Genomic DNA, 25,589 nt, shown 5'->3' on the forward strand with positions numbered 1-25,589 from the left:
TGAGTATATGCTGATAGGGAAGAATGTTATTTGTCTTGCATGATGTGGTGTTAAGAAAAGCACCAGCCATTGGTGAACTCCCAAGAAAAAGAGCATCTTCACTGTATACCTAGATCGGCCGTAGTACAGGGAATGCCTTACACAAGTGGTTTCCCCACTGATGGCCTCTAGTTGTTGGTTTATTGACTACATCAAAAGATTGCTGTGGGAGGTTATCATTATGTTCAAGTGAAGCATTTATTATCCTTCCATGAAAAATGCTAGATATCCTCCTGCCTGTTGATGGAGAGACAGAGTTTGGGAGGTGATACTGCCTGTCTTCATGATCTCAGACCCTGTTAGCTTACTGTTTCTTTGGGTTTGAAGATGTTGGCTAACCTATAGGATGTTGCCTAACCTCTCTGGGCTTTGGTTTCTTCCCCTTTCACAGAAGGAAAATAGTAATTGTACCCCTTCTAAGTCATCTGTGAGGGTTAAAAGGAATTCATGTAAAATACCTAGAGCATGAACATAGGCTATTGTTATTATACAGCTCTGTGTTTATTTGGACATTTGTATAAAAATTTAAGTAAAGGTAAACATTATGATTTTATGTTTCTAACTCAAATCAACTCAAATATGTATACCTAATGCCAGAAAGAATCTAAAGCCATTTATGGACTAGATCCTAGTCTCATCTCCCTCCCCAGAATTCAATTGTTTATGACTCTAACAACAATAGGATTTTGCATTTTATTATCATAATTATTATTATTATTCATTAAATTCTATTAAACTCACATCTGTTTGTGTTGGGCCACAACTAATCATCCCATTTCAGGGAAAGATGAAGGCCTAGCCCAAGAGAATAATATCTCTTTTTTAATATCTAGTTTAGAAGTTGGGAAAGTTCCAGAGAAATGAGTTTCTTCATAGAATTATGTAAGACTTTATATTTAATGAATTTCTGGTGTCTAAGGGTGGGGGTGGGGGAAATAGGCTCTTGATAAATATCAAATCATGTTGTTATCTGCAGAAAGTGTGCCAGTTGGTTAAATAGAGCCAAATTCTGTTCAGTTTGGTAATTACTGAATTTGACATTCATAGAGGTTCTTTTATAATTCCGAGAATAAGAAATCCACAAACTCATTAAATTATAAAGTGTTTCAACCCTATTATCCTAACACAATTACCCCATGGACTACATCACTACAGGAAGTCTTTGGGACAGCTCCTGATGTTTAGAAAGACTGAATAACAGGGATTCAATTCATATGAATGCTACCACAGCATGGTTTTAAAAAATAAAATTGAACATTAATTCACCTAATCTAGACTTGTGGTTAAAGATTCTAAGGAAGGATATTATTACTCATGCCCAACACAGAGTCTTCTGTCCAATAAATCCACCCTGGCCTTCAAAGTCAAGAAGGGCAAAAAAAAAAAAAAAGATCCAAACTTATTTAAGAATATTGATGGACTGGGGAGTATAGCTCAGGAATAGAGCATTCAATTAACATATGCAAAGCCCTGAATTCAATCCCCAGCACCACAAAATAATAATAACAACAACAGCAATAATAATAATGGGGCTTGAAGAAAAATCTAGGTGCTGTTTAGGCTTTTAGAGTTTATTCAATGTATTAAGTAATAAAAGTTTTATTAGAAACTCATATCTTGTGGAAAATAATTAGATTTTTCTTGTTGTGGCTAAACAACAAATGGTAATACTGAAAGTTAAATCAACTATTGCTATTAAAATAGACAGAGGTGTAGCCAAGTCTCCTGTTCCCCATTATTAGTATTATTCAAAGGAAACAGTTGTGAATAAAAGAACCAATGGATGAATGAGTAAATGAGTAGTTTGTTTGTTTGTTTGTTTTTAATTCTAAGTTACTTGAGTTAAATCCAGGAGTAAATGGCAGACCAGATGAACCCATGCTGCCAAGGGTGTAAAGATATCTCAGAAACATGAGAGTCTTCATCAATATTTAGTTTCTTTCCCTACTGATTGTTTCATTACTTCCATGGCCTCCAGTTCTTCCACTTCCTTCACCTTTAGGTTAAACTCCCATTTGGTCTTCTGGAAAAATAGAAATGTTGGTCCAGGAATGATAGGAATGTAAATGTAAGAATACTTTCAACAAATCTGAAGTTTGTAATCCCAGTGACTCTGGAGGCTGAAGCAGGAGGATTGCAAGTTTGAGGACAGCCTGGGCAACTTAGTGACACCTTGTCTCAAAATTAAAAATGAAAAGGTCTGGGGATGTAGTTTAATAGGTAGAGCACCCCTGGGTTCAATCCAGAATACTGCCACACTCAGTGAATATTTATCGAACAAGTGAATCAAACAAAAGAAAGAAATACACACACACACACACACACACACACACACACACACACACAGAAAGAGATTTTGAGTAATAATACCTTGCTTTGTCAGCACCAAAATTTGGTATTTTTAAAAAATAAATCTTTTGCTACTCTATTTTAAAACATTTGAATGCATTTTTTTGGAACTAACTAGATGGATTTTACGCTTTGTTCACGATCTTTCAAGTGAAAGGAAGAGACAAAAAATATTGCATAATTATCTTTATATCTGTTTCATTCACTGGAGCCTACAATACTAATAAGCATTGTACAGACCAATTCTTGGCCTCATCCATCATACATATTTCTACATACTGCTGCCAGCATTACAGCTCACACCATGCAATAACCTAATTGTCACACATTTAATTTAATCTCTTACTAAAACAAAGAGGAAATAAAGCTTGGTTTTAGAATAATGTAAATTTAAATTGATCACCAAATATTTGGGGTTTGGAGTTGATGATATACTTCAGGACTACTGATGGTGACCAGCCTAATGTGATGTGATCCCACATGCAGTGAGGATCTGAGCCATGTCCTTGTCATCACCCACTTTTCCTGATATTGCCAGGAGGCTGCTGAGTGAAACACAGTAGTCTCACCTTATCCTACAGGCAAATGTTCCAAGATTCCCCCAGTGGATTCCTAGAACTGTGGATGCTATCAAACCTCATATACAAGCATTGAGGCACACTGATGCCTCAACAGTCCATCTGATAACCAAGATAGCTACTACGTGGAGACACTGGCAATGGGAGGACTCATGTTCAAGGTGGGACAGAGTGGGACAGTTTGAGATTACATCACACTACTTATAATGACAAGCAATTTAAAACATATGAATTATTTATTTCTAGAATTTTCTATTTAATATTTTGGAACCATGGTTGACTGGTGGTCCAAAACTTCAGAAAACAAAACTATAAATAAGGGGGAACTACTATAATAGCAAAAGAAACTATCAGTAAGGTAACAATGGAAGTTATGCGCCAAATGGAATGTGTTGAATGAATGATGAATATCATCCAGGTGAAACCACTTATTCTAAAATATAATGGAAATTTTTTCAGAATCTTGTGATCTTGGGGGTGTTGCTTAATTTTGCTATGTTCTGTTTTTTTAAATATTTTTTTTTAGTTACAGATGAACACAATACCTTTATTTTTATTTATTTATTTTTAGATGGTGCTGAGGATCTAATCCACTGCCTCACATATTTGCTAGGCAAGTGCTCTAACACTGAGCCACAACCCCAGCCCTATGTTTTGTTTTAATATAGATACTACTGACTCAAATAACCAGGCTTCCATTACTCAGAAAATTTCCACATCCTTATCTAAGTATATCTTCTACCCCATCTATCAAGTTACAATGGTCAAGTAAATAATTTTATTTCTTGATAACTCAGAAGGAAAACCGTAGTAATGATTTTCATAGGTTGCTTATTAATTTTCCATTTCTAGTTTGGGGGCACATGACACTTACATGGTTGTGTTTCTCTCCAAACCCCTGCATTCACACATTCGATCATTTAATTACTTAACTATCCAAGTGAAGAGAACAATTGGCCCCTTATAATAGCTTAGATTTGTGCGTAGGAAGAGGGACCTCACCAAAACTAGAGATGCAAATCTATAGACTACAGTTGAAAATTGACCTCAGTGATCACAAATGGCAAGTTAGAAGTAGTTGCTTCCACAGTAATTGACAATCTCTTTATCCCCAAATCCCCAATTCAATTCTACCATTCGCATCTGTCTTCTGATGGAGGCCCTCAGGTTCAGGAGTTGGCCATGGCTCTGGGCTCCCAGAGAACTTTCTTTTTACCTCTTGAGATAAAAATTTTAGTATAATTACATTCTGACTTAGTAATTAGTACACTATTAAGCTTCTCTCCTGGGTAATAAGCTCCTTGAAACCCCGTTTTCTATTTTTCCACAATATTTGTCTGGCACACAATCAATGATTAAAAAAATTTTTTTATTTGAATTTAGGTCAAGTTACAGATGAATCTGCGTCCCTGACCTGCATCTGAGGTCGTATGCAGACACTGCTTTCAGGAAGTAAGCTGAAAGATGCCCCTGTTGGATTTGTGAGGTCAGTACGTGCTAAATCCCGTCTTGTATACCCACTGTATATGTCTTCCTTTTCACCAGAGATACTGAGGTCATTCAGTCTTTCTTCTAGAGCTTCACAAGCTAGAAGAGGAACTCGAGAAGGAAAGGGAAATCTTGGCCTGCCCTCACACTTAGCTTCCTTTTTTTTCCTTTCATAGTTTTCATGTTGGTCATGTGACAGCCACAGGAAATGTTTTGGGGTTCTCACTTTGAGGCTCCTGAAAATGTAAGGAAGCTCTTCTAACCATCTGAACTTCCTTTGTGTCTTTTCTAATCCCCACTCACATTCAAAAGTCAACAAGTTCATCCTGCTCCTTTCAGTTCTTCAGAAATTGGAGTCTAAACCCAGACCGACCTTTCAGATGTTTGTATTGTGAGACTTGACACATCTCGGGTAATATCTGTGAAGAAAGAAAAATCTTAGCATTACAATAAAGAAAGAGGAAGGAATCAAAAGAAGTACAATGATGTGGTGGAAAGAACCATCTAGGCAGGAACCAGAGGGCCTGAGGTTTCAGCTCTGCCTCTTTGTTTCTTCTGGCTGACCCTGGACAACTTAGGTCATTCCTCTGATCTCACCACTTAGTGTAGAAGGTTCCATTAGGGTACCTTTATTCTTTCCCAGAAGTAGGAGTCACTAATATGGCAAGTGATGGGCATTCTCATGGAGCCACTGTCTCGAGGCTGCCACAGAGGTGCCATCTATCTTCTTGGGTCTTGGTTGCCAACCTGTCACCTAGCTAGATATAAAATCTGATCCAGGGAATTAAGTAATATTTCTTCCATTTTCTATTTAACAAAGGCACCAAAACACAGACCTATACTAATAAAACAGAGTTTCTTTCTTTCTTTTCTTTTTTTAAATTTTTTATGTAACTAATAGAACAATACCTTCCCAGCACCAATACCTGTCCTTATCTCTCTAGGTGTTTACTCTGGGCAGGAGGATACCAAGATCTAAGTTTCCTCTCTTATACTTTAGAGCTCAATAAAGGACATAATGGCCCCCAAATAAAGAAAAACTTTAATTTCTGAGCTCTGGTTGGGATGGAGTTTTCTGTTGTTTGACAAGATGTTCTAATGGGTCTCTCACAGTAGGAGCTAAGACATTATCTGGTAATAGGAGAAAGGAATTGAAAATGTTCTGCATTAAAAATGGAAAAGTCTCTCTCTCTTGTGGGCACAGGAATTTGGGCAGATATGTTGTACTTAGAAAAAAAGGAAGATTTCTTGTCCTTAATTTAGACTATTCTGCCTCCAAGAATTGTTGCTTTTGCTTTTGAGTGGGCTTACACATGTGTGTCTATATTGTATGTGTATGATGGGGAGGAGGAGGAAGATGAAGGCAAGATGTTCTCCCAGAGTCTGCAGGGACAGTTGGAAACTTCTGCACAGCTCGGCAGTGAAGAAATCTTGGAGCTGACATTTTCTGGAATGTTGTTATTAATTGTCCTCCTAAAGTCCCCCATGGGGCTGTTCCTGAGTGAATAACTTAAACTTTGGGAGATGCTGCAGTCATTAGACCCTGAGGTCAGACTAAAGGAAGCATCTGGTCAGTCTTAAAAGTATTTCCCCCTTTGATGGAGAATTTTGCCCCTGAGGCCAATTGGTAAGGAACTAAGAAGGAAAACAGAGAGTTCTAGATCTTTTAGGTGGCTTGATTGTTCCTCTTCCCTTCTCCCGCCTTTCAGAACTGAGGGGGAAAGAATGGAAGGGGTTTTGTCTAAAAGGAGGAATGACAGGAAAGAGCTGGATATAAGCACTAAGATGTTGCAGAGTAGGCCCCTTGATGAGAACAGGGAAGATTTCCAAACACTGGAGCAAGATTAGAACAGAAGGGTGCCTGCAGAGAGAAGCTCTGAATAATATAAATTATGACTTTGTCTTTGAACACATATTTTTCAATGAGGGCAAAAATCAGTTCTAGGTGGAAAAAAACAAGCTTAGATAGTATAATGATTTGCAACCCTTCAAAAGGCTACAGGAAATAAACAAATACTCAGTATATTTGTAGTGTTTAAATTTTACAGAAAGGGGTGAATTTGAGGTGGGGTTCAATTAGGAGGGAAAATGTCCAGAGAATCTTCTTAGGGGAGGTAATGATGAAAAGGTTGAAGGATGGCATACTAGAATAATCGGATCTAACTTCAGTTTCACATTATTCAGTCCTGATTGTACTCCTCTCTTAGTATCACTATCCTTTCATTAAAAAAATAGATAGATAGATAGATAGATAGATAGATAGATAGATAGATAGATAGATAGATAGATAAAACAAGGTTTCTATTAGAACAAGTGTGGGGAAGTTAGACCTCCATATTAGCTCCCAGCTGGGGCTACCCAGAGAAATCAGCAAGAGCCCCAGTGGGGACAAGCAGGGATGGAAGCAATAGTCCAAGGCAAAGGGGAGGGCCAGGGGAGGAACCACAGTCAAGAAGAAAACAGAAACTGTCAGGAGGTCAGTTTCCTTTGTCGGTCTCAAACTGTGGTCTCCTAACAAGACCAGCCACATTAACATCACTTATTAGAAATATAAAATCTCAGGTCCCAGCCCAGGCCTGCTGGCTCAGGAACTCTGGGGGTAGGGCCTGGCCATCTGATTTATAGTACTCCCTCAAGTTGAGACTCTCTGGGCTGGAGGCAGATGACCTAAGGAGGTAGGGAGCTGATTTGGGGGGGATAGAAGGAAAGTGGAAGTTCAATTGGCAAACATTTTTCACTCTCTGGTTTTTAATCATCATTTTAATAGATCTCAGTAATATGAATATTTTTCATTTTTTCCCAGGAAGAGAAACAACTTTGCAGTCAAATGCACTGAGCATAAAGTGAAGGGAAGCCTGCAATAAGTTGGCTAATTAAGGCCCAGAAGTCATCAAGGTAGGCAAGTCAAGGACGGTCAACCTCAAGCTTGTCTTGGCTGGTTCTGCTATCTTCACTGATCTGCTAAGCCACACAATCAGCCATCCCTTTATTTTGTGCTAGGTAGTCATGGTAGAAATGGTCATAAGATATTTCTAATCTATACCTGAAAGATTAAGTTATTTACTCAAGTCCCTACATAGGGAAACTAAGTGACTAGTTTTGGATCACGCTATCGCTGAAGGTCAAGATCCAAACTCCAGTGTTCTGACTATAAACGTTCAAATGATCAAGTTCAACCTTTTTCTTTTCAAATTGCTTCTTATGAACTGTGGCATTTTGACTTAGAACTTTTGTTGTTGCTGTTCAGTTTATGAAGCACTCACAATTGTTTGTGCAGAAAACATACATCTCTCAAATAAGAAGAAAACTTAGGTTGAATGTAAATTTCCTGGTAACAGCCCACTTTGGTTTGTGCCTTCTTCTTCTCCTAAGGCCACTGCTGAGTGTGTAAACTTGCCAACCTTAGATTCAGACCTAGGTTCCCCACAGTCCTTTTCTGAGTTGATTTGCCAGAGATCTATTAAAATAGAATAATAGTTATCATAGTTATGGAAGAATCACTATATAACAACAACTCTCCAGAAACTTGGTGGTGGTTGTTACTGGTTACATTATGAAGCTAGAGTCCAGTGAAAATTACACTGAGAATGGTTTTCCTGACCCAAACTACAGCCAAGTCTCTAGAAAAACTTATTTGCTCTGGGACTTATGTTCTGGATATAATAATTGTGCTTTCACATTACTGCTAGATCACTTCTAAAATGAGCTTGCACTAAATATTCTGACTACCCCTGGTAAGGAGGTAACCAACATTAACCTAGAAGATTGTTGAGTTCTCTCCACCCCTAGAATTTCAATAATCAAAAACATTATTTTAAAAAAATAATGCATTACATTTTCAATAACTTCCTCACTGACTTTCTTAAAAGCCAGTGCTGGTCTTGATGACATGTCAAGTTTCAGGTCCTGTGAGATTTTGACCATGTGGTTATTGAGAAATTCATAGCATCTTTCTGCTGGTGGGATTTTTTAACCAGAATTCTGCAGAGATCTGTCACAAGCCAACACTCTCTGTCTCAACCCCCCAGATTACAGGTTGGCTTGAGATTTAAAGAGAAGGCATTGCTGCAAATAAAGGAACCGCTCTTGAGATATGTACAACCTAGCCTTTTTTTCAACCCTATATTTTGTGAAGCTCTTTAATTGCTTTTTTTGAACATGTGAGGGAGTGAGACACTGAGTGTCCTATTATATTATTGAGTGTAGATGTAAGAAAAGGGTTTTAAAAAATTCTTTTTGTTCTTTGTAATACTAAATTAGCCAAATAATTCACACTTAGTGGCAGGTGGGATCTTTCTTAAAGATATTTCTGAAGGATCGCCAAGCTTTCCCTGCACAGGTGTGCATTTTATCCAAACTATGCAGTGATACTCAGCAGAGCCACTGTGTTCTAAAACAGTCCTTTCTTGGTACAAGCTTAGATAAACTAATCAAACCTGTTAAGTTTTGGATCTGGAATGTTCCCTCAAAATTCAACTTGGGTCCCTATTCAGCAATGTCCCAAGGTGGGGATTTGGGGAAATGATAATATTGTGATCTTATTATTTTTACATGATTGCCTTTCTTTTCTAATTTTAATTTTCTAACCTAATCAGTGGATTAACCCATTTCTTGAATTCACAATTTAAATGGACTACTGGGAGGAGATGGAAACTATAGGCAGGAGGGGCATGGTTGGAGGAAGTAGGTCACTGGGGATGTACCCTTGCAGACTGTATCCTGTCCCTGGCCCCTTCTTCTTTCTGTCTGCTCCTTTGCTGCCTTGAGCTGAGCAGTTTTCTTCTACCAGATGTTCTGCCTCACCTTAGGCCCAGAGCAATGGAGCCAACTAATTGTGGACTAAAACCTCAAAAACTGTGAACCAAAATAAATCTTTCCTCCTCTAAGTTTTCCTTGTCAGATATGTTAGTCACGATGATGAAAAGCTGACTAATACCAAACCATATTGTGAAAGAAGGCCTGAGCCATGGATTTAATAAGAGCTAATGTTTATTGAGCATTTACTTTTTGCCAAGCACACACCTACATGTTTTACATGTATTCATTTGGACTTCATAACTACTTGACAGCATAGGTACTCTCAGTATCCAATTCTCATTATCCTTGATTTACAAATGAGGAAAGTGAGGCCCAGGAAAGTTAAATAAATTACCCAAGGTCATCTGCTGGTGAGTAGTTAATCATAAACCCAATGCATGACTTGGAAAGTTCTCCTCCTCCCTCACTCTTCTATCTCACTGTGTCTTATGTACCCTGATCCTGTGCATTTTATACTGTGGGGTTGGTTAGACTGGGGTGCTGGTTGCCCTCAAGCTCCTTTGTTTCACTGAGCTGTCTTTTGGATAGCCACATCTCTGCCTCTGGCTGGAGTCACACAAAAAGCCTGAACATCTGATACTCATTGGTCATACCTCGTCCCATTGGGGTCTAATTTCACACTGTGCTTAGTGATGCATGCAAAAGCATTATCTCCTGCTCTAACTGGTAGCCCCAAGGGTACTCTCGGACCATGGCCAAACTTGGGGTAACTGAGGCACTCTAACACAGCAGAGGCAACTTAATTCTTCAGCTGCTTACATTAAAGATGAGACAAAGGATGGACATTTTTTCAACCCGATGGCTCCTCTGCCACACTGTCCTTCCTTAAGTTTTCTCTCCCAGAGGATCTCCTCATGGTAAGGCATTGCCCACCCCATACCCAAGCCAAAGCAGACTAACAGAGCACCATCAGAACACCAAAAATCATTAGTATTAGAGGTAGGTGGCCACTACTCCTTCCTCTTTCCCATTATCTGACATGATCAGAAGTCCAGGTACAGGATACCTGACCTACATGTCCAGCCTTAGGGACTCTGCTCTAGTAATTATCATTAGCTTTCAAAATCTGCAGAATTTAAAAAAAAAAAAAACTTGCCCATAAATAGCAAATATTTTGTCCTTCTCCCCACCCCACCAAATGCTGTGTCAAGAGCAACTGGAAACAACAATTGTTCTGTTCAACATTTGTCCAGTTGAGACCATCTCAGGGTCTCCTTTATCTCTGCCAGAGTCCAGATCCATGGGGGAGGGAGGGTTCAGTATGTAACAATCCTGGAGCTAGTTTATACTTGTCATATATGACTTGGATAATAATAAACAAGGTTATTATCCAAAAATTATTTGGAAAGTGTTTGACATAATATCCAAGAGCTTTGGAGTTTGTTTACGGAAAGCTTTAATTGTAAGCATTAACACAAAGCTAGGCTCCTGTTATGTCTGAATGGTGGCAAAAAGCAATTTCCCTCTCATTCCACAATCAACGCAGATTTGTGGTGCCTGCCCCCAGTCAGTAAAGGTGGGAACCACAGATGAAGACTCCTGTCCTCATGAGACTTCACAATGGCATGTTCTGGGAGATTCTTGGACATCAACTATTTATTTTCAAAAAATTCAGTGGGAATTATTTTAAGTTAAGAAATACCCATGACAGCTGGTTCGGGGGCAAATTTTCTAAACATGCTGTAACAAAATTGGCAATTTTAGCTAAATCACACCCTGTTCTTCAGACACTTGACTCAAATTTTTCTTTACTACAGTCAATCTGTATCCGGAATGTAGAAGCTTATAGGAATGAGCCAGGCCTGCCCAATCTTAAAAGACAGATTTCCGTGCTAGATCGCATTCTCTACAAGAACAATCTAAATATTTGTATTCAAAGAGAACAGAAAGAACAACCTTTAATAACAGCCAACCTGAATATTTTAGTGAAAGTATTCTAGGCTTTCTAATTGAGTGAACTAATTGAACTAATAATGTATTTCTGAAATGCCAGAACTCGTAATAAGCAGCAGGAGAAAAGAAGAAAATAGACAATCTCTTAGGGGTAAGCTAGATTATTTTCCCAAGACTTAATTAAGAACTGGACACTGTCTCAGATTCTGAGGGACTTAATATATTGGGTATTTTATGCCTCATCCTTCATGATTTAACATATACCTATTCCATGTTCATTATATGCCAGGCATTGTTCTAAACACTTTATTGACATTAACTTTTCATTTAAAACCTTATTCAGAAAACTTTCTGAATTTTATAAATCTTATGCAATTTTCAGGCTATTTCTGTAGGTGCCTTATGTAAGGTGTACCTTTATGAATATTTCCCTGCACATAACTAAATTAGTGCTCTTAAAAGTCTCTATACATTCTGCATCCATTAAATAAAAACACTAATTTTTTATTGATCACTAGTCTTCTTTGGCTTAAAATAAAATACATATGGTCTTCAAATGTTCATCCTTGTATTATAATACTCTCCTACTCTGACTCACAGTTACTCAAAGTTCTCAGTTTCTGTTATATGTGCTCATGACAGCAATACATGATTGAAAGAAAAGACATTTGCCTTAGAGTTTTAAGAGTAATAAGAGTAAAATTAATCTGCTTTTCTATGCGGTTTCACAGAAGTTATAATAAAATTGGGAAGCACAGTAGTGACAAAGAATGCCTTTTTAGAGTTACAAAGTCCCAAATCAAATCTTCAAGTCTTAGCTCCACCTCGTACTAGCTGTGTGGTCTTGAGTAAATTACTTTATCTGTTAGACCTTAACTTCCTCATCAGGAAAACGAAAAACACACTGTGAACCTGGTCTTCAAAGTTACTGACAGGATTAATTAAAATAATATTTATGCTACAGATTGAATATGGTTCATCCCCACTAAAACTCATGTTGAGGCTTAGTCCCCATTGTAACTGTGTTGAGAGGTTGTAGGCCTTTAGGGTCATGATGAATCTGCCCTTATAAATAAGTTAATACTTTTCTCATGGAAATTGCTTTGCCACTGCAGGTGTTCAGCCCCCTTTCTCTCTCTTTCACACATAACCTACTTATCCTTCTGCTTTTTTCCACCATGTTATGTTGCAACCTAGGGCCTTTACCAGAAGCCAAATAGATGCCAGCACCCTGCACTTGGACCTCCAGAACTGTGAGCCAAATTAAAAATAAGCAATTACCCTCTCATTCCATAGTCAACCCAGATTTACCTCTTTTCTTTATAAGTTATTCAGTCTTGGGCATCCAGTGCCAACATTTAACAAGTTCTCAATAAGTGGTTGCTTGTTTTATTACCAATGCACAGCAGTGCCAATTACATGGCAGGCAGTGCTAGAGATCTGATGCTAGCTCATTTAATCCTTTACAATCGTGGGAAGCAAGGAAAAGTCCTTCACATTCATATAGATTAGGAAAGGGTCAGAGAGGCTAAATAACTTGTTCAATGTCATATAAGCAAACACGTGGCAAAGGAGGTATTTGCAGCCAGGTTTACCTGATTCTGAAGTTCATTTCCACATTGAAGCTTATTCTTTCCAAATTTCTTTACTATTTCATGCAAAATGTGGATTACCATTTCAAGTTTGTATTACTTTAGGGATAGCTACACGAATCCATTTGTTTTTTTCCTTGCATCACCATGAATAACAGATACATCTTCCACCACACTTACCTCCTCTATCATTCAATTCAAGATAAATATATTTTGCCTAAAGCTTTTCTTGGCTTTTGGAAGAAACTCAAGGTCTGTACTTAAGATCTATAAACAGAAGACAGATCAAATCACAGAGTCAAGAGTTGTGTGCTTCTTTGATTCCCAGTGCTGGGTGTGGATCTATCTTGATCTAAATTTGGATGTTAGTCATTATAACCCATCTTCATACATTCCTTTTTTCATACAAAAAATATTTATTGAATTCTGGGTGCATTACTCATGGATCCTACCTTTTTGGAGCTTTCAATAAGAAAGAAAATATATAAAGAGGCCAAGAAATGTTAAGTGCTAGAAGAAAAGTAGTGGGGACATACTAGGGAGTCTCAAAGATAGCTCTCACTGGAGAGAGAAGAATCAAAGGAGGACTAAGGGGAAAACTGGCCTCTTCTATTAATTGCTCCATCCAAGTGCAAACTATTTATTAATTTGCTTCAGAGAAATACAGAAAGGGGCAAATAGATGGGGGTATAAATGAAAGGAGACTGGCCAAAATTTGAGGGATGGAAGTGCCTCAAGCTTTGTTTACACTGATATATGTCTACAGGATCCATTTACATGTCTTAGAATATGTTTGAAATTTTACATTATAAAAAGTTAAAATATTGAACAAGACAATTTACTTATAGAGTAAACTGCATGCAAAAGGCTTTGGAGTGCATAATATAATGGTGTGGGCCTTGAAGACTAATGAGGCAGAAAGGATATTAGTGACTACCAAAAATGTGAACTGAATTCTCCTTCCTGTCTCCCCCTCCACAGACATAAATCTATTCAACAGGAATTGTTTAATGTAAAACTTCTGGTTAGAAAAGGTAACACTAGGGGGCTGGGGTTGTGGCTCAGTAGTAAAGCAATCTCCTTGCACGTGTGAGACCTGGGTTCGATCCTCAGCACCACATAAAAATAAATAAGTGAAATAAAGGTATTGTGTCCAACTACAACTAAAAAATAAATATTAAAAAAAGAATAGGTAACACTAGGGTAATAACAACCCAGGGATTCCCCTAGTAGTATGGCCTACCACCAGGGAAGGACTGAGCATATATCCTGATAAAAACAATCTATTTAAGTTTCAAAGAAATTCAAACTCAGTATAATCAATAAAGTTCAGAGGCTCTGGGGTAACTGCACACTTCACTCACAGAGACGTAACACGCAGGCCCAGGGAAAGACATCATACCAATATTTGTGGGTAAGACAAAAGCCTTCAAAGCTGTATTGACCCAAGAGTTCTCAGTGGCTCTGTATTGCACGTGTGCTCAGTATGTTGCATAGGTATGGTATGTAGTGATTCTTGCTAATTAAACGCAATGTAGTCTTGATACAGACATTCATATCATTTAATTCAGATGCTATCAGGCATTATAAGGAAACGAGAGAAAAGCAGGGAGAATAGAGCTCAGGCCCCTGGCAGCATTCCAAAAAACTAGGCAGATTCTTGAAATATTGCACTGGCGGAGGTGGTGCATATACTTTGCACTCTTCTGAGGGTGAGAAAGTATATCTCTTAGAAATTCTTGAATGTTTTACTAGAATCGGGAGGAAGTGGCAACCCAACTCTAAACCCAAATAAAAGCTACAGCAGGCAAAATTAGAGAGTGTCACATGCTACTTTAATTCTGTGCTGCCATACTTTAGTGGCTTCTCATTTGAGAGTGCATAATTATTTTCAAATTATCATATATCATTTCACAGTTAAATTTGATTATGAACTAGAACATCTAGGGAAATTGGAATTCTACATGCAAACTAGATTCCAATTCTTATTTATTATCCTTTTGGATAGTATTGTTTCCTGAGCCCTCAGATCAACTATTTGCCAGATAACCATGGTAGGGCACTGGGAAATCTTTAACTGGAAGAGATCAGTGCTGTTTTATATGGTGTGTTTGCAAGAGACATCATTTGTTTATATTTGAAACCTAGCTTGTATTCAGTAGGGATATACTTTTCCAAGAACATCTCAAAATATTTCTTTAAGGAAATGTAATTCACTTGACCTCTTACCTCTTAATTACACTCAAATGCATGTGTGTGCATGTATGCTTTCTATACCTTATTTCAATAACAGAGAAAGATGCTCCTAAGGGGGCCTCTGCCTTCATATACTATGAGTCAAAATGACTTGGAAACTCCCTAGATATATTATGATTAACAGTTCTACTTCCAGTTTTGACAGCCTTAGTGCTGCTCTTACACCACCAGGCTCCTGTTATTCTTCTTCTTCCTTCCAAAGAGAAACAGTGATTTTGTTTACATATGCAGTCAGTATGGTAATTATCTACATTTGTTTCTACCAATTCTGTTTGATCTCTGTAGTGACAACTGATAAAATCTATCTCTTTCATAAAGCCAAGTGTCTTTCAGATCCTAGGTCACAGGTCATTTCCTTGGGGAAAAACCAAAAGACTTTAAAGAGGTTATAAAGCCTGTTTTCTTCACAGAAATCAGCCACTGAGGATAATCTCACAGTCCTCAATTCTAATTCCCACCAGCTGTGTGATTATTTGATTGGTATCTATGTATTCCATAAGACTGTAAGTTCCATGAATGTAGGGCCTTGGTCAATGTTGCTCATTATTACTTTCCCAGTGCCTGAAACAAAGTAATCAGTAAATATTTGTAAAAATAATAAATGGGATACATAGGTGCTCATGTGTGTGTGAAGAGATAACTGAATTAAAGAAATTTCTCAAAGAAGCTTTATCAATAACACTCTAGAACTGCACTGTTTAATACAGTAGCCATTAGACATGAGTGGCTATATAGAACAACCTTAAATTAATTAAAACTAATAAAACTAAAAATCCAGCTCCTTGGTTGTACTAGTCACATTTAAAATGCTCAGTAGTCACCCACAGCAAGTGACTACCATACTTGACAGTGCAGATTAGAGAGCCTTGCCATTACTGTAGAAAATTCTATTGGATAGCACAGCTCCAGTGATTTTGAAATTCCAGCATAAGGGTAGTATTATTTTCCCAGGATTCATCAGATCATTATTACTACTGCCATTGTTAATATAAACTATGTGATTTAAATCCCTTTCTTATAAAACTATTCTTCACTAAATGCTTGAGCTTAATCTAAATATTTTACCTCTTTTTCTCCCAAAGTGTATGTAAGTGAATCATTTGGTTACTTTGGTTTGCAGGGGTCCAAGGCCCTATAGTTCTATATACTTTCCTGAGCACTCAAAAGAATCTTGAAATCAGGGAAATACACTCTTTTAAAAGTGCATTTATTACACAGACCAGGCCTCTATGCAGTGTTTTGAATAAAACACTGGGAAAAACATAATGTGTTGTAGAAGTCATCATGAGTGTACAAGGAATTGGAATCTGTATTCACTTACTTAATTATGTTAAATGCATGATTGCACACATTTTGAAGTTGTAATTATGCATTAGACTGGTCTAGTCTTCCAAATGAATAATATCAAATATGTTTAGTGAGATCCTTTTATTTCAACAGTTAAGGATTTTTTTAAAAAAAAGTCTAAGACTCAAGTTATTTTATTCTATAAATTATGAACATTTTGATTTTGAGAGTGGAGATTAGACAGTTTCCAGAGGTTAGAAGAACACAATTAAAATGAATTTAAAGTAATAATTTGATATAAATAACAAACAAGCCAAAGCCTCCTCAGTGATATAATTGTTAGAAAAAGGAGAAGAGAATAGTGAAGATGATATAAGGAGTCGGGCAGAATGCCCAGATTCAAGTGAACAAAACAGGAAACAGCACACCAGGAGAAATTTCCAACTGCAAATCACTACTAGAATCCTCTTAGAGGGAGAAAAGTTCCATGTCTCCTTTTAACAAGCTAGACTCTATAATCCTACTTATCTCCATATCTCTTAGAAAAAGACAGATTCTGTTCAGTAAATTTATGATTACCTCTCCTGAACCCATAATTTAAATTATATGTCACAAGTTTTTGTCAATCTTTTATCATAAAATACCAAATCCAACTTCTGAATAAGTCATTTTTGCCACATTTTCCTGGTTTCAGTGAGTTAATCAAAGCAATGAATACCAACACTGCTTTTGACAGGTAACCTCCTCAATGCCAAAAATGCTTGTCAACATCACCAAGCACTATCATCTATCATATTCTAGTAACTTCAAGTTTTCATACCATATATATTCCAAACTATAGGAAATCAAATAATTCCCTAATAATAGTGCACTTAAAAATGTCAAGCCCTGCAAATTGAGAAGTGCACAATTAACCCTTTTTTAAAGTGCATTTGCAAGGGTTGCACCTGTGTCTACTTAGATTGTTTCACTCTTTCAGTGCCTAGTCAACCTTTAGGTATCAGAATTTTTCATTTACAAAATGCATGTCACATTTGACAAAGATGAACTCATATGGTTTCTCCATATGGCTTTTTGGGCAGTTCAGGTCTTGCTTCTTCAAGGGTAAACCTATGGATTGTCAGAATACGACACAGCAAATTTATCCATAAAGAATTTTGAGATATGATCTAGGAAAGACAGGGTCAGATGAGTAGAAAATAGGAAAACTAGAAGGTTCATGCCCCTTGTCTCTGCTAATTTCTGCATGGAAATTCATAAAATTCATATGTTTAGGATCAGTGAAGCCCTTTTAAATCTGTCCAGATAGATTTCTTTGCAGGAATTTGAAGTTTATCTGTCTTCTAGGTTGAGGCAAGAAGCAATGAATGAAGGCTCAGAGAGAGATAATAAGATGAATGGAAACTGTGATAAGCCCCACTTGACAACACTTGAATTTTTTATAAAAGTGTGTTAAAGACTACACAAGTCCATCTTGGAGTCACAAATTTGGAACTTTTTCTTTAGGAGATAGCTTAAACTTAGGGTAGGGGCAAAAGACTAGAATAACTTAAGGAACTTTTTTGTTCCAGTAAAATTCACATGGCCATGTTAAAAGAGGCCAGGGAGTTCCTGTGGAACAGTATTTTCATGTTTTAGGTTGTAAAAATCACATAAAATTATGAGCTAACTTTAACCTTTCTTCAACTTTTCTCCATCTCCCTCCCCAAATACCTCAGCTTTCTCTTGACTTCATTAAGTCTACTCTGTCTAACACACTCTACACCAGCTTCTTTCTGACCACTGGTATCATCCCAAACCATGCAGGACATTTATAATTTGCCCAGATTTTTGTGCAACAATAATAACAAAAAGGAATTCTGAGATAGATCCTTTGTTAGCCTTGATGGTGCAATATTTCAGAAGATGATTTTACTTCAGGTGGTATTCCTTCTCTTAAGGGAAACCATATTTAAAATGTTTGCACTTATACTACTCTAGTGAAAACAGGTACTGTGTTTACATTCTTTGTTATTTGGTACAAGTGAATAATCCCTCTATTTTAATTTCTTCATATATTACTGTGAATTATTTTGCTACCTAGTTCAAAGTTGCAAAAAACATCCTGGGGCTGAGGGAGTAGCTCAGTGGTAGAATACCTGCCTAGTATATGTAAGGCCCTGGGTTCAATACCCAGTACCACAAGTAAAATAAAATAGCATCCTATGTATTGATGTTTTTTTTAAAATATAGTCTGTGTTACATGGAAAATACTTTTTACAATTTCCATATAATTTACTAATTGTCTTGAATATTATTGATATAATAATGACATTGAGAGATATGGTAATGGTGCTTAGGCAGAAGAGCATGCATGAGAGAAAAAGGATTGAAACTGAGAAAATGACTATTGACATTTACTGTGTGCTTGCTATGTGTCAGACACTGTGATAAGTGCTTTTTTGCATTTATTAAACCTCATTTACTTTACACAACATTCCTGTGATTTATGGACTCCTAATAGTGGCATTTGGAAAATGACTCATCTGGTGATTTTTACTTTCTCAACCTAGTTGAACTAGACCTAGGTTCTCCAGAATTCTCTTCCCTGTGTGATCCTGGGTTTGATTTGACCAGAAATGAAATCTGTATGAGATTTGGAAGGCAGAAGTAAAGCAGCAGCCATCACTCTACGAAGATCATCCTGGTTATATACAGTAATGAACAGTCGGAGGTGCCAGCAGGTTTTAGCTATCCATTCTCCTCTACTCCACATCCTTCTATTTTCTATTCAATGGCCCCATTGATCAAACACAGCATCACCTATACTTGAACATGAACTTCCTGAGGCAAAGGAACCCCATAGATTCTCTACTAGTTCCCTATTTGGAATCCCCCTTCAGTAGCTGAACATGCCTACCTTCTCAGATGGACTGATGGGTGGCCCTTCTGGTCTTCCAATGCCCTCTTCAGACCCTCACTTCCCCAGTGTATCAGACAGTGGAGGCTTTGTTTTCCCAGTTGAATCTTGATTGACAAAGGTAGTGGCATCATGGTGAGATTAAGTAGCTTACCCAAAATCACTCACTTAATAAACTGCAAACAGAATTAGAAGCCTTAATCTGCTTCCAGAGCCCATGATCTTCTTAATAACCACTATGCATCATTGCCTTGAGAGACAGAGAAGGAAGGAGTCAAGAGAAAAGAAAGGAAAAGAGATCAAGCTTGAAGACTAAATAAAATGAGAGGAAGCAGGAGATTTAAAAAAAAAAGGCAAGGAGGAAAGCAGGAAACAGGCATAGAACCATGAAAAACGAGAGAATAAGCAATGAAGAGAGAAGAGGAATCAAAGCTAAAGGGGGACAGAATAGCAACATTCCCAGTCTCTTGCTCTGCCAATGCTTCCTTTTTAGCACAAAGGGGGAATTTTAAGCATGTTTAATATATGCCAGAGGACTGCAGAGATCTAGTGCTCAGTTATAGAGGAAGCAAAAGTCCTTTGAGTTTTATTATTCTGTTAGAAACTGCATCTAAAAGGTTAGTTGTTGTCGATAGAGGACCTAATAATTCTCTAATTAGTCACTCCATTTTTTTAGCGATTACTAATCTGTTTTTTACAGCTTTGCATAAAGTCAGTGATAAAATGCTTTTAAGGAACAACTTTTACTATAGATTTTATCCACGAGTTGATTCTGTGCAACAGAACAATGACTAATAATTTAATTACAGTTCATCATATTCAACCAGGGTGGTTATCAATTTAACTATGAGATATTCAACATGAGGGATGTGACAAATTTTGCACATAATTCCAAAATAGAGGTGTGAAATATCAGTTTCCCATGTGACTACTTGGTTTACCCCTCCATATTTACTATGTATAATATTACGGCTGCCAAGGAGACACAGAAATTAAAAACAAGTTAAAAATCCTGTTGAGTTTTATTTTCTACTCTGAGGCAGCTAAGACTCTAAAAATATCCCATGCAGGGTACAGAAAGTGCTCTTCTGATATCCTAATGTGTATGGAGGCTACAGGACATTACACCTGACTTTCAGGACAAAGCATCTCACACCCCCACTGCCATCCCACATGACTGCCCATGCACTGCTCCTGACTTGCTTTAAAGCATTGGTCAGCATGCTTTTGGCAAGATTAAGCCAGAAGAACAGGTTTTATAAGGAGACAGTGAGAGGAGTTGGGATCATCTTGATGCCAACCATTCCCTCTCTCTAAGTTCCTGTCTCCTTAAAACTCCATAATGCCACAGTCCCCAGTTATAGTGTCAGGCTGTCAAGGGATAAGGGGATACCACCATTGCTTTTATAGCCAGTTGCCCTCTTCCTGTCCCAAAATGGGACTGAGAAGGGCAGGCTTGACTCAATATATTGTTGAAAATTCAGTTATTTTGAAAGACTACCTCTCATTTGGATTCATTTCACAGGATTACAGTGGGTTTTGTCCCTGAAGAGGCAAATACAGGCTCAGAATGGTATCAGAAGGCAAAAATTGAATTTATTATTGTTACTATTGTAAATAATTAATAATAATGATCATTCATATTATAACAAGTAATATGTGAATATTACTTGTTATAATATGAATAAGTGAATAAGTGGAAGTAATGTTGGTTTCCTGAGACTTCTGAAGTTAGGCTTGAAAAATCACCATCAAGTTCAACCCCTTGGCAGCGTCGACTTGGGTGACTGACAGAGCATATGGAGCCCGAACACCCTCAGCCTTTGTCATAAGACCTCTTTTTACACACCTTCTCATACTGCTTTCCCTAGCAGTTTTCAGTTCTGCCAGGTTCTGGCTTCCTGGTTTATTTTCCTGTCTGTAACCTCAGACATAATCTGAGTTACCACTTCCAGAGCTCATGTCTTCCCTACCTGCCTCTTCTGGAGAGCTAGCTTTGATTCATGGTAGCAGGGAGTAATCAGGATTCCTCTTGAGTTTTGTTCAAATTTTTATCCTGTACCCCCAAAAGCTTGAAGATTCCTCAAGCGCCAAACAAATTCCAAAACCACCGGGGACAGAGATGAGAAATGACAACCACTGGCTACTTCCTTAGCCCTAACTCCACACCATAGCTAAAATCCAGAGATGGGGATGACCATCAGTATCGTGTTGGTGTAGTGCCGCCCACCATGACAGTGAGTCTGGCTGTGTGAGCTGCCTTAGATTCTTCCCTACTTAAGAGCTTTATCCTCTTCTCGCCAGTCTTCTCGCCTTGTTTCCAGCCTTTTTGTTATCACCTGAGATCTTGATTCTTATGAGAAACTGGGTTTAAAGAATATGTCTTCAAGACAAGTAGGCACTCTTGACAGAGGGACCCATTAACAAATGGACATTACCTGCCCATTTTCATCTGAACCATCAGTAAATATTCACTGCCTCTTTGTGAAGTCTATGACAGCTTTAACCTCCACTTTACCCACACAGTTGGATTCTTCTATTTGCCCTAAAATAGTCAAAATTTTAGGTGCAAACAACTGAAATGGACTTAATCTTTAAAAGACAATGAATTTATTGGCAGACTGATAGGTACCTCCAAGAAGTATTAGAAAGCCCAAAGAACCAGATTCAATAAATGGGCCAAAAGCAAGAGAAGCCAAGAGATTGAAGCAGGCAAACACATCAGAGTGTGCTGGATTGCTATAATGACATCATTTCCTTACTTCACAAGACATAGAAATGACACTGGAAACCCCTTGGATATTGATGTCACCAGACACTAGATGTTCCTGCCACTAACACTTTTACTAAAATGAATTATTTCTTGACCTTGCCTGTTCAGTCCAGAGTCCTTAGTGGCCTAAAATCACATGACATGCCCTTATCCCTAGGTATATATGGATGGTAATTGAGTCACTGGCCTTGCATTTTAGTGGTTCAGTGTGGTCCTACATCTACCAATTAAGGGAATTTCCCAAAATAGAAAGGGTTCAGACATTGACATTAAAAACAAAGCTACTACTTATGTCTAATCAGTCGTGAAATCTCCTAATATCTAATCCTAGAGAAGTTCAGACTCCACTCTCATATTATGAGCCAGATTTGGGCATTCCATACTCCATGAGGCTCCAACCTGTACCATCTTGGTTCTCATAATTTACCACCCTAGCTAGGCAGTTACAACTTGTAATGACTTTGTTCCAGTAAGTATCCTAGGTTAAGGGAATTAATAACCAGTTTCCTACTTGATACAGTAAGGTCAAATTCAGCCTCTACTACATGCTTATATTATACTAAAGCATTTTGAGTATTTTATACCTTTGACCAAGGACTGAGAAATAATTTTCTTTTGTATTCTTGAATAATAATAACACTTGCTAAAGGCCTACTAAATGTAGCACATGTGTTTATTTTTATCATAATGCAAATATTATCTGTCCATTTTTACAAACGAGGAAACTGAAGCTCCATGCAGTTAAATGACTTGCCCATGAAACTAGTTAAGCCAAAATTTGAATTTATTCTAATTCTTCAGCCTATATTCTCTCAATATGCCATGCTACCTCACCAGGAAAGCAAAGAGTTCTATAGATAGATGTAGTATTCCATATGCAAAATCACCATAAAAACAGGTAGATCTAAAATTATGTCTACCATTTTTTATTCGGATTCTGGAGGTGCGCTTATTGTTTCTTGCCTGATGATTTACTTTCTATACTTGCCTGACAGAGAAGGTAACAGATGCAGAGTGTGAGAGCAGAAGAAAAACAAAATGGGTCTTGATGCCAAAGTCAAAATTAACTCGAATGAGACGGAAAGGTAAAAGAAGGGAATTTTCTTTATCTTAGAATTTATTTTAAATCACTTATGTTCATATTACACTTTACAAATTGTAGAAGATATCAGGAATCTAACTTTTTTTAAAAAAATTCCTTTCATGAAAAGGTTTATAAATTTTTAAAGAATAATGCTTCTAACTGATCCTTTCATGACTTGTTTTCCTTTTTTGATGGTAATCCATGTATATCACTGCGTCTTATTGGTCTTTCTATTTCCAGTACCTGAAAAAAAAATGTTTGGACTGAAAATATAATGATTTAGAGAAGAAATTAAAGGAAGGAAGAAAAAAAAAAGACTATCAACTCAACAACAGTACAAAAGAGATTGGGCATACAAGACTTAGGCCCTTTCTCTCCTAAGTAGAGAGTCCTTTCTACTCTTTGACCAATCCCTTAATAGAATAGGAACCTCTTCCCTCAAATCTAATAGGTGCTTAAAAGGAAGCAGATTCAAGTTCACCCACCAAGCATCTGCTCTATGTCAAGAGCTTTCATGTACAACATCTTGTGTAAAACACCTAATAACTCTATAGCCATTATTTTCTCCCCAAGGTTACACAGCTAATAAGGAACAAGATTAAAGGTAGTATATTACATTTTCTGTTTGTTACAACAAAACACTTGAGGTTAGAAACTTTATAAAGTAAAGAGGTTTATTTAGCTCACAGATTTACAGGCTGAAAGTTCAATATCAGGCAACCTCATCTGTTTACCTTCTGGTGAGAGCTTGTCTGTTGAAACTGGCTCAAAGTCATTACATGGAAGAAGAACAGAAGGGAAATAGCTGAGTGTAGAAGCAGGTGGGGGTGGACTTGCTTTATAACAACTCACTCTTGGAAGAATTGACTGGGGTCCTGAGAGAACTACATTAATCCCTTTTGAGGGCCATGCCTAATTATTCCCAGTAGGCCTCATCTCTTTAAGATTCCACCATCCAACACTGCTATATTGGGGATTAAACTCCAATAGCAGAAGTCAAACCTGGTGTCAATTAAAGCTCAACATTCATCTAACTCCCTCACTGTTCCTTATCCTCAGTGCACCAATCCATATGCCTTGTTTCAGGAGAATTTATGACACGCTTTTTTTTTTTTTTGTACCTTTTTAACATCCTCTAGATAGGGATGAATTTTATAAATAACAGCATCTTAAATAACACAAAATATGTTCATGGTTTCTCAATAAAATATCCCTATCCTATGTCTCATTATCTCTGACCAGAAACTAGTGTTAGAGACTTCCATTTTGTTTGTCCTGTCAAAAGGAAGTGGGGACAACCTAACTGTGATCATTTGAAAAACAGCAGGGAAAAACATTTATGATATTTTAAAAAGTCTGCATTATTTTTGCTGGATAACTACTAGTAATCCGTAGCTGATTTTATAGTAGTTTAATTAGCTTATTTCCTCTTAACCCCAAACTGAGATCACTTCGAAGGCAATTAGGGTTTTGATTGGCAGTTAGGTGGAGGGCAATTAAGGAGTGAAGTCATTTAAGAAGGCAGTGGGGCGCTTGGGGAAAGACTAAAAGTTACCTTAGGGGAAAGCTAATCAAGAAAAAAAAACTATGTTAAGTAGAATTTTAAATGAAAATAAGCAATTTAAGAGGAAGGTAAATAAATGTGCCCAAAACATGGGACTACCATACCTTGAAAGGATTATTTATAAAGCACTATGGCCAGTAGGACGGTGACATTAAAACTCAAGGGACGCTCTTATTTCACATTTATGAGTAAGTTAATCAAATGCCCAAGATGAAGTGAAATGGTTCATAATATATATTTAAAATCAAAACAATTTTAAGTCACTGATTTTTTTACAAGGCCCTAAAACAATTATTGATATTTGTGTGTATTATTATCCAAGCACATTCTCAAACATCTAATTTGTGATTAACAAATATCTAAAAGACCAGAAATCTGCTGTTGACCCTAGGTCTGGTTTTCCTGTCTCATCTAGAAAGATGTGTCATCAGCTCAACAAAAATTGTGTCCCAACTCAGAAACCACTGGTCAATTTGCAAGTCAAGACCAAGACATTTGGCAATCAGTTCCCTGCCCACTGAGCCTGGCAATGGAACAATAGCCTCTCTCCTGCTTGAAGAGTATCTTTGTTTACCAGACAAGTCAACATGGTGCCTACCATATGGACAGCCCTTATGGACTCTAACCCACAGCTCCTGACTATGAAGAAGAAAGAGGCCCAAGATTTTCATTCCTTAAGCTTAATAAATGGCCATGTATTTTGTATTTCATGATGCAACACCATGGCTGTTGCTAATTGGACTAGGGAGGGAGTATCCCTGACTCAAAGAATGCCAATTTATGGCCCCCATAGCCTTTGAGGTAGCCTGGTTCAAGAGCATTTTCTAATGGGTTTCCAAAATGGACTAATCGGGTTCTATCTCTCTACATCACTTTATAAAGATGTAGAAACACGATGTGAGATATAGGAAAGGGGGACCTGGCAACTAGAAGTGGGAGCAGAAGTAGATAGACAGAAAGGAGCAGATT

General features: G+C 37.5%; 1 pseudogene; it reads left to right on the forward strand.

Moving 5' to 3' along the window:
* Positions 1-9,963: 9,963 nt before the first annotated feature.
* Positions 9,964-25,589, forward strand: part of LOC101963118 (bax inhibitor 1 pseudogene) — a 31,677-nt pseudogene continuing 16,051 nt past the window's right edge.

Source organism: Ictidomys tridecemlineatus, chromosome 12 (assembly GCF_052094955.1).
Source record: "Ictidomys tridecemlineatus isolate mIctTri1 chromosome 12, mIctTri1.hap1, whole genome shotgun sequence".
Lineage (NCBI taxonomy): Eukaryota > Metazoa > Chordata > Mammalia > Rodentia > Sciuridae > Ictidomys > Ictidomys tridecemlineatus.